General features: G+C 46.1%; 1 protein-coding gene across 1 annotated transcript in view; it reads right to left on the reverse strand.

The window, feature by feature from the left end:
* NUAK1 (NUAK family, SNF1-like kinase, 1) overlaps window positions 1-8,061 on the reverse strand; it is a 75,759-nt gene extending 67,698 nt beyond the window's left edge. The window contains exon 1 of the mRNA XM_011975518.1: window positions 7,915-8,061. The gene's annotated coding sequence lies outside the window, so the exon portion shown is untranslated. The remainder of the gene's footprint in view (window positions 1-7,914) is intronic.
* Window positions 8,062-8,081: the final 20 nt, after the last annotated feature.

Below are 8,081 nucleotides of genomic sequence, written 5' to 3' on the forward strand. Positions count from 1 at the left end.
AATGTGGGGATGTTATATCCTTTTTATGGGGAAGCTTCAGCCACAGAGTATTGACAAGTGGTAGCTAAGAAGAAGAAGAAAGCAAGCTACCAGGGCTGCCAAGCAGGGATGTGCAGATCATACACGTACAAGGCACCAGCCAATGCACAGGTGAATGGGCCCCAGCCCACGTCGTTCTCACAGAGCCACTAGTCAGAGAGGGGCTGCTTCTGGCCAGGTCAGAAGCCTTTTCGTATGTATCCACCTAGAGGAAGCCTTTTTTAAATTAGCGTCAAGGTGCCTTGTAGAGTAGCAATGGCCCTGGCTGCATCTATTGTGCACCTACTGTGTGCCAGGCACCAGGCAAAAGGCTTAGCTATGTCACTTCGGCGCTTCCTCTCAACAATCCATAAAAGAAGAACTATCGTGAGCCACAGCAAAGAATCCAGAGGTTAAAAATTAGTAACCAGCCCAAGGTCACACAGCTATCAAGGGGTGGGCTGGCATATGGACACAGGCAGCCGGGCCCTGGGGCTCTGTATGTTGACCATGGTTGGCAGGATATTGTCTTCGCTTCTTTCACAAAATGAGTGTGAGATTTCTGTGGAACCAGAGGTTGGAATCTTAGAGGCCTGAGAGATACAGGCTTCCACCCCTTTCCCACTCTCCACCCTGTGCCCTCCTTTTTTAAGTTATTACCAGCTTTATTGAGATGTAATTCACATATCATACAATTTACCCATTTAAAGTGCACAATTCAGGGTTTTTTAGTACATTCAGAGTGGTGCAACCATCATCACAATTTCAGAACATTTTCAGCATCCCCCAAAAAACTCCATACCCGTTAGCAGCTACTCCCCATTTACTCCCAGCCCCACCCCCAGGCCCACTCATCTACCCTCTGTCTCTACAGATCTGTCTCTTGTGGACATTACATACAAATGGAATCTGTGGCCTTTTGTGTCTGGCTTCCTTCACTGAGCATAATGTTTTCAAGGCTCATCCACGCTGTCGCATGTATTAAGTACTTCATTTCTTTTTACTGCTGAATAACAGTCCAAAAATATTCCATAAATAAAATTATGGAATAGATCATAAATAATATTCCACAAATGAAATGGACGTGCCACATTTTATTTATCCATTCATCAGTTCCTTCCACTTTGGGGCTTTTATTAGTAATAATGCTCTATGGACATTTGTGTATAAGTTTCTGTGTGGACATATGTTTGCATTTCTCCTGGGTAAACCTAGAAGTGGAACTGCCCAGCCCTGGTTTTCACATGCAGTTAAAAGTTTACCGAAGAGTTTCACTGTAAAGCCAACATCTGGCTGCTCCTGGGCTGTTTCCAGGGAATTTTATCAATTCAGCCAGACTCCATTCACGGTGGGTCATCTGGCCCAGCCCCTCCTACTCTGAGGCCTGGGATCCTCTCATTCCTGTACTCTACAATGTCGTCTGGGCCAGTACGATGATAAATGCATTCTGCTTTAAAGCAGATACTTCACAAATCATAACTTACAGATGCTCCAGGACTTTCATGTGGGAAAGACAAATGAGACTTCTGCTGTCTGACTCTGGAGCCACTGAGGACAGGAAGCCACAGCCAGAAACCTGACAAACCCTGGATATACGTCTCTCCCTAACAAATGCATGTGCAAACGTAACAGAAGGGGAATTCGTGCAGAGAACGGTCTGCCTGTCTTTTCAGACTTTGCTCTGTAACCTGCCATTCATTTCCAACCATTGTCTTTCCTTACCTACAAATCTGAAGTTCCTTGAGGTCTGGAAAGATAACGTACAACTTCTACATCTCCCAAGATATTCTCTCACTCAATGTATTCACTTCAGTTCCATCCTACAAGCCTCTGTTGAGGACCTACTATGTGCTTGGCACCACGCGAGGCATTGACAATAAGTAGTTATGCAGGATGGATTCAAGACACACGGGACACAGCGACACACAAGATACCTTGACTCAAACCCTTATCTCCTGCTGCTTCCCAGGAGGAAGCAAGATCAACACATACTGGCATGGTGTGGGGGCATTTTTGTCTACAGGCAGGGAAGTGAACCCGCTTACCCCTCAAAGCCCCCTAGGGACTCCAGGGTCTGAGGCTGCTTGGGAAACAAAGAACTCTGTGTGTGTCCAGGTGAAGAGCTCCCTGACCTGATTCATTAAAACAAGCTCCTCCAGGTCCAACAAACAGACCAAAAAACAGACGGCTCACCAGAAGCAGGCAAATCTCATCTCCCTAACTTGGCTCTGATTCTTATCTTCCCAACTCAACTCTTGCAAAAACTCCCTGCTCCAAGCCAGCACACCAAACTGATGGGCTCAAGGCCCACTGTGATCAGAACCCAGCTCAGACACCTCTAGAGGGAGAGTTAAGGTCAAGGTCTCTGCATTCACATTGCCCGGGTCCAGGCCTGGCTCTGCTGCTGCCTGTGACCTTGAGCAAGCTAGTTAACATCTCTGGGACTTCAGGTTCTTCATCTGGAAAATGAGATGACAGCAGAATTGTTATGAGGATTAAATCAGTTAACATGCACCTAGCATGTTATAAGCACTCAAGAAGTATTAGTTGCTATTTTTTGCATTAGCATCAATTATTATTATTACCCCCATCCTACCTTACTAATCCTGCCCTCCCATTGTGTCCCAGCACAAACCTTGCATTCCAAGTCACCTGGAATATTCACTTTCCCCCAAACACAAGTGAATGAATGCCTTGGAAAGCCTCACATTTCAATCATCTGAAACCCAAATCAAGGGTTATTTTCAATAGCACTTGTCCTCCCATTAGCTGGAGAACACTTTCTAATCCCACAGTATGCCCTGCCCCCTCCTCTAGATCCCCTTCCGGAAGGGTGGGGGATCACCCCATGGCTGCTCTTCTGGCACCATTAGCAAAGAACCACACCCAAATCCAGAGGTCACCAGCTGTGCAACATTAAGGAAGGTTCTCAATTCCTCTAGCAGCAACGGGTTTCCAAACAAACGCGTTTGGAAACTGGTCAGACACCATCCAGCTGTCTGACCCTTGGCAAGTTACCTCACCTCCCTATGTGTCATTTTCCCCATCTGTAAAATGGGTCTCACTACTTTACACCTCACAGGGTTGCTGTGAAGGTTAAGTGAGGGAAAATGTCTCTAAAGCACTTAGCACAGTGCGAGGTACCACAAGCTCTCAAAATATCAACTGGTAGTAAATAATGGTAGCAGCAGAAATATGATTCTGTCCAGGATCAAACTCAGTTTGATGAGCTAAGCTTCAATGAGCTGTCATCCAACTTGAAAATCACCTGAAACAATCGAATCCTCTATGGAAGAGTTACTCATGCCTAGTAACTACTTCCGCCTTCTCTTTCACCAGGCTGCAAGCTCCCTGGGTCTTACTCATTTCTATGTCTCAGCGTTTAACATGGTGAGTAGCATATGGCAGATGGTAATAAATCTTCGTTGAACTGAACAGAATTAGTTCAATGTTTGTAAGTACATTTCATCTTTGCTACTAGATTATAAGTTCTTTAAGAGTGAGGCCCATATCTTTCTCCAGTAAAGATTTATTAAATGAGTGATGGAAAAATACCAAACCAAGAATCAGGTTTCTAAGATCAAGCTCAGTCATTCAACAGCTGTGCAACCTGGACAAAGTCACTTAACACTTCTGCTCCTTATTGGTCCCGCCTCAAAGATGAGAAGTTTGAACCACATGTTTGCCATACTCCCTTACATTCTAAAACTGGATTTGGGCCTTAGCTGCAACATGGCACTTCTGCCACCATGCATGTGACGTCAACACACCCTCTGGCTTGGCAGGCCAGCTTGCTAATTTACCTCCCTGATTTGCAGTTTTCCAGCAGGAGGCTATGAATAGCTTTGGGCCAGTGCTTAAAACACCCATTTTTGGTCAAAACATTTGACTTGCTAGGTGAGGATGCCCCATCACCCAAGCTAATGCTCTAGTGGCCGAGGGCAGCAGGGCAGACTGTGGGGGAGGGGCACACACTGACCACCAGTCCTGCCACTCCCATCCCATACTCCCTGCCAGGGACCCTGCCTCCAGCTCACACCATACCACCTACTGCTCACTAGAGATAACCTGGTACAGGGAGGAAGTCGAACTTGGCCCCTTGACACAGAGGTGATCACAGGACATAAAATTGTGTGGTTTTGGTTTTTGGTTTTTGTTTTTTTTTTTTTTTTTTTTTGCATAGTAGAGATGGGTTTCACCATTTTGGAGCTTAGCTCAAAGAAAATGCATGCTGAATTATGACACAGAGGCTCACCCGACAGGCCTGCCCAAAACTGTATCAAAACAAAAGTTGTGCAATAAACAAGGCCCAAATTCAAGACTTGAGAAATGCATTCAGATCCTATCTGAATCTGGCTAATTATCTCACCTTCCTATGGACACACCTCCCTAATTAATTTGGTATTTATTTTATTACTCTGAAAAGTTGATTATTTCTTCTATCTCTCTCTGCATGATACAATGCATTGTGTCTCTCTCATGGTCTTAAAAGCTAATGAAATCCTAAAACGAGATGAGAAAAAAAAATCTGCTCAAAGGAGGAACTAAATTGATTAATGTCCCCTTTTGAGGTTTTATATAGATCACTGTATTCAGTTCTCACAAGTCCATGAAGTTGGTACTCTTAGTAGCTCGTTTTACCGATGAAGAAGCTGAGGTTTCAAAAAGTCGCATAGCTTGCCAAAAGACACAAAGCTAGTAGGGGATAGATCAAGGATTTGAATGTAAGCCAGGGCTCTTAGCCTTTCTGCAAGAGTGCCTCATTTTTGAGCTTGTTCACCTCTGGAACAAGCCACTCTGAGTCCTGGGCTCACAGACATGCTTTAGCAGAGGCCGCAAGACTGCAGGAGGATGCCTGGATGGCGCACACGGTCGCACCAGCTGACTCCAAGCATCTCATTCTGCACTCTTCTTCAGAACTGCCTTTAGCGGCACATAGAAAATGATGCTGTGTTGTGTTGTGTTTTATTCGGAAGGTCCTTCCAGGTATGCAATTAAAAACCACCACATCCTCATTTTTTTGAAACTTCTCTCCTCTCTGAAAAGAGCCCCTGCTTTCAACAGGGATGTTGATTTCACAGCATTTCATAGAGCCCCGTACCCGGCACCTGTCTTGGGCCACTCACATTAGTAAAATACGTTAGAACCACTGCTCCTCTTGAGAGACGCTGTAAAAGGCACTGGTGCAAATGAAAATAAAGCATCACTTCAAAATTCTACCCAAAGATCAAAAGGCTAAATTAAGATAGCGCCCTTTCGGTTCTCCTCAACTGCACCTTCAAAGCAAGTTATGAATGTTTAGCACATCATCGGTACCAGAAGAAAACTCCAAGTTCATATTTTAGATGAAAATTTCTTGCTGCTCTTAACAGGTTCTGAGTTACCAGGCACTGTATGGGCAAGAACAACTCGTTGACCAATTTTTTGTGTGTTTGGTGTTATTTTCTGCTCAGCCAGTCACAGGAAATTCTCCACTTGACAATTCCTGTTTCTCACTTAAGTTCTTGACACCATCCGTGAGCAGTGTGCTCGGCAGGGGGAGGACAGGGGGGCCAAGGAGGACTTCCTTTCCCCAAACCTCAGTTTTCCCATCTGTTTTATGCAAGGTTTTCACCCAGGGATCTGGCTAACATTCTATAAGCTTAGCTATCAAGGAGAAAGCAGCCCCGTGAATAAATGAAGCATTTTAGAGACTGCCAGTTTCTGGGCGTGGGTCTGCTGCCAGATTTAAAATCTTTACATAATTTTGGGGTAAAACTAGAGATTTAGCTGAAATTAATAGCACAATGGGAAACCGAACTAGGGCTGAACAATAACACAGCGGGACTTCAGACCTGTGGCTGGTAAAGAAGCCTCTCTCGTTCTCAGGGCGCCCCCTCGCGGCCTCTTGACTAAATCCTGACGGAATGTTCAGTTTCTGCAAATAAGAGAAAGACATCCCCCAAAGAGAAAGGCGGACTGCTGCCTACTGATGCAAATGCCTTTCACTCTAACCTAGTCTGTGGATCAGCCAGTTCGAAGAACGCCTGACAGGAAGTCCCACTGACGCTCAGAAAGGCGTCTGCCATAAGACAAGGGTTCGTTCTTTAGAAGGGTCTGAGGCAGTGCCCCAGCATTTAGACTTTGGGGTCCCTTCACAGACCCCAGGCACACCCTTACCACTTCAACAACCCCTCATAGTCTCACATTCTCAACCTGCAACTCGAACTGCGTCTGTTTTTCATTATTCTGCTTCCCACCTTCCCAGTGCGATTCTTCAGCAGCTATTAAGACAACATGAGCAGGGAGCTAAGCTTAGTTTTTGCTTATTCAACATCCAGCCTGGGGAATATCACCTCAGAAGAAAAGCATGAATGAAGCGCACATGTCCCAGCCTCTTCTTCCACAAACCTGAAAATGCCTTCATCAGAGGCCACCCCTACAACCCTCCCCTGTAACAATTTCATCCTACAAAAATGGCACCTGCCCAGAGTGAATTCTCAACTACTTGCTTGCTGTAGAATTTATTACAGAGCCAGCTTTAAAAAGAAATGTACATCTCAAATTTCCAATTAATTGATAACAGATTTTTTTTTAAATAACGTTATGGGATGAAGTTATATAGACTCAAACACTGAATCTGAGAAATGGGTTGGGAGGGCATTATCCAGGTATCCAGATATTTGAGAATCTGGGGACTGAACTTTGCTGACTTGGCACCCCCATTTTTTTCACAGAACTGTCCCTGCCCAAATGCAAAAGAAACATGTCAATATTAAGCTGCTATTTGACAGCTCATTTTCCTTTTTTCCCGCAGTCATTTGTTGTTTATAAGCAACCCTGAGCCCCCAAAAGTGCACACAAGGAGTCCCATAATTAGTTTCTGACTTTGGCCCTAAATCGATTAAAATACATCTGATCTGTTTCAAATCAAAGAACTATGTTAATTTTCTGCCACACACCACACAAAATCTTTCTGCAGCAGTCAGTCACTTTGAACCCAACTCTCTAGCCACAAGCAGTGTGGATTTCAAGGGCCTGTTCTGCAGAAGTGAAAATAACAACAAACCAAGGCTGGGACAAGGCAGACAGACCCCAAGGCACTCAAAGCACTTCTTGTAGCTGTGCAAATGGTGCCAGGACCCTGGCAGGGTGTCAGCTGTCACAAGAGCAGCGGGGCCAGACCCCTTCAGCAGTTTGGTAGCCCTGCAACCAGTAGCTGAAACGCAATTGAGCCTGCTGCAACTAAGCACAGCTATCTGTGTAGCTACACATGCCCTGGACATTTCACTCCTCCCAAAGCCACAATGCAAACTGTTAGAATCCTCAGACTTGCAGTAGTCTTTATTTTTGCTTCCTAACCTTGTATCAAAAACAGGCAGGAGTCGCCCTCCCTTGCAGCCACAGCATCATCAGGGCAATGCAGAGTCTGAGTGGGAGGATGCAGAGCAAGGGGCTGCGGGCAGATGGGTGCAAGGGGGTAGGGACACCTACAAAACACGGGACTTGAGGGGCTAGCTCCTAGCTGGAAATGTGGTTATTTGGAGAGTTGTGGAAATAAGGCATTTCGGGGCATGGTCTGAATGTGTGCCTGCGAGGGAGACCCCGGCCGTCCCAACGCTGCAAAGTGTTTGCAAATCTAAAACATTCCTTTGCTGCTGGGATTAAATTTTTTAAAACAAACCAAAATATAAAATAAAATATGTGCAGACAGGATGTAACAAGTGTTTCAGGACAGAGACACGCCTGAGTCACGGGGTGCTAGGGAAAGAGTGAGGAGTCTGTCTCGGGGCTTCCCAATGAGCCCCCTCTCTGTCAAGAGAGCCCTAGGGCGCACAGATCCCCGCCTCGCACGCCATCGGTCCCCAGCCCGTCCAGCCAGCTTCCCCCCGCACACTCCAGGATTGACCCACTCACCACTCGGCCCGAAAACCTCTCGGTGGCCCTCTTGACTTTGCCATAGGTGCCTTTGCCCAGGGTCTCCTGCAGCTCGTAGCGGTGCTTCAAGTTGTGCTTGTGGTGATGCCGCTTCACCCCGTGAGGCTTCCTGGGCTCCGGGGCGGCCGCCGCCGCGGGGGCTGCAG

The sequence above is a fragment of the Mandrillus leucophaeus genome, unplaced genomic scaffold (assembly GCF_000951045.1).
Source record: "Mandrillus leucophaeus isolate KB7577 unplaced genomic scaffold, Mleu.le_1.0 Scaffold157, whole genome shotgun sequence".
Taxonomy (NCBI): Eukaryota; Metazoa; Chordata; class Mammalia; order Primates; family Cercopithecidae; genus Mandrillus; species Mandrillus leucophaeus.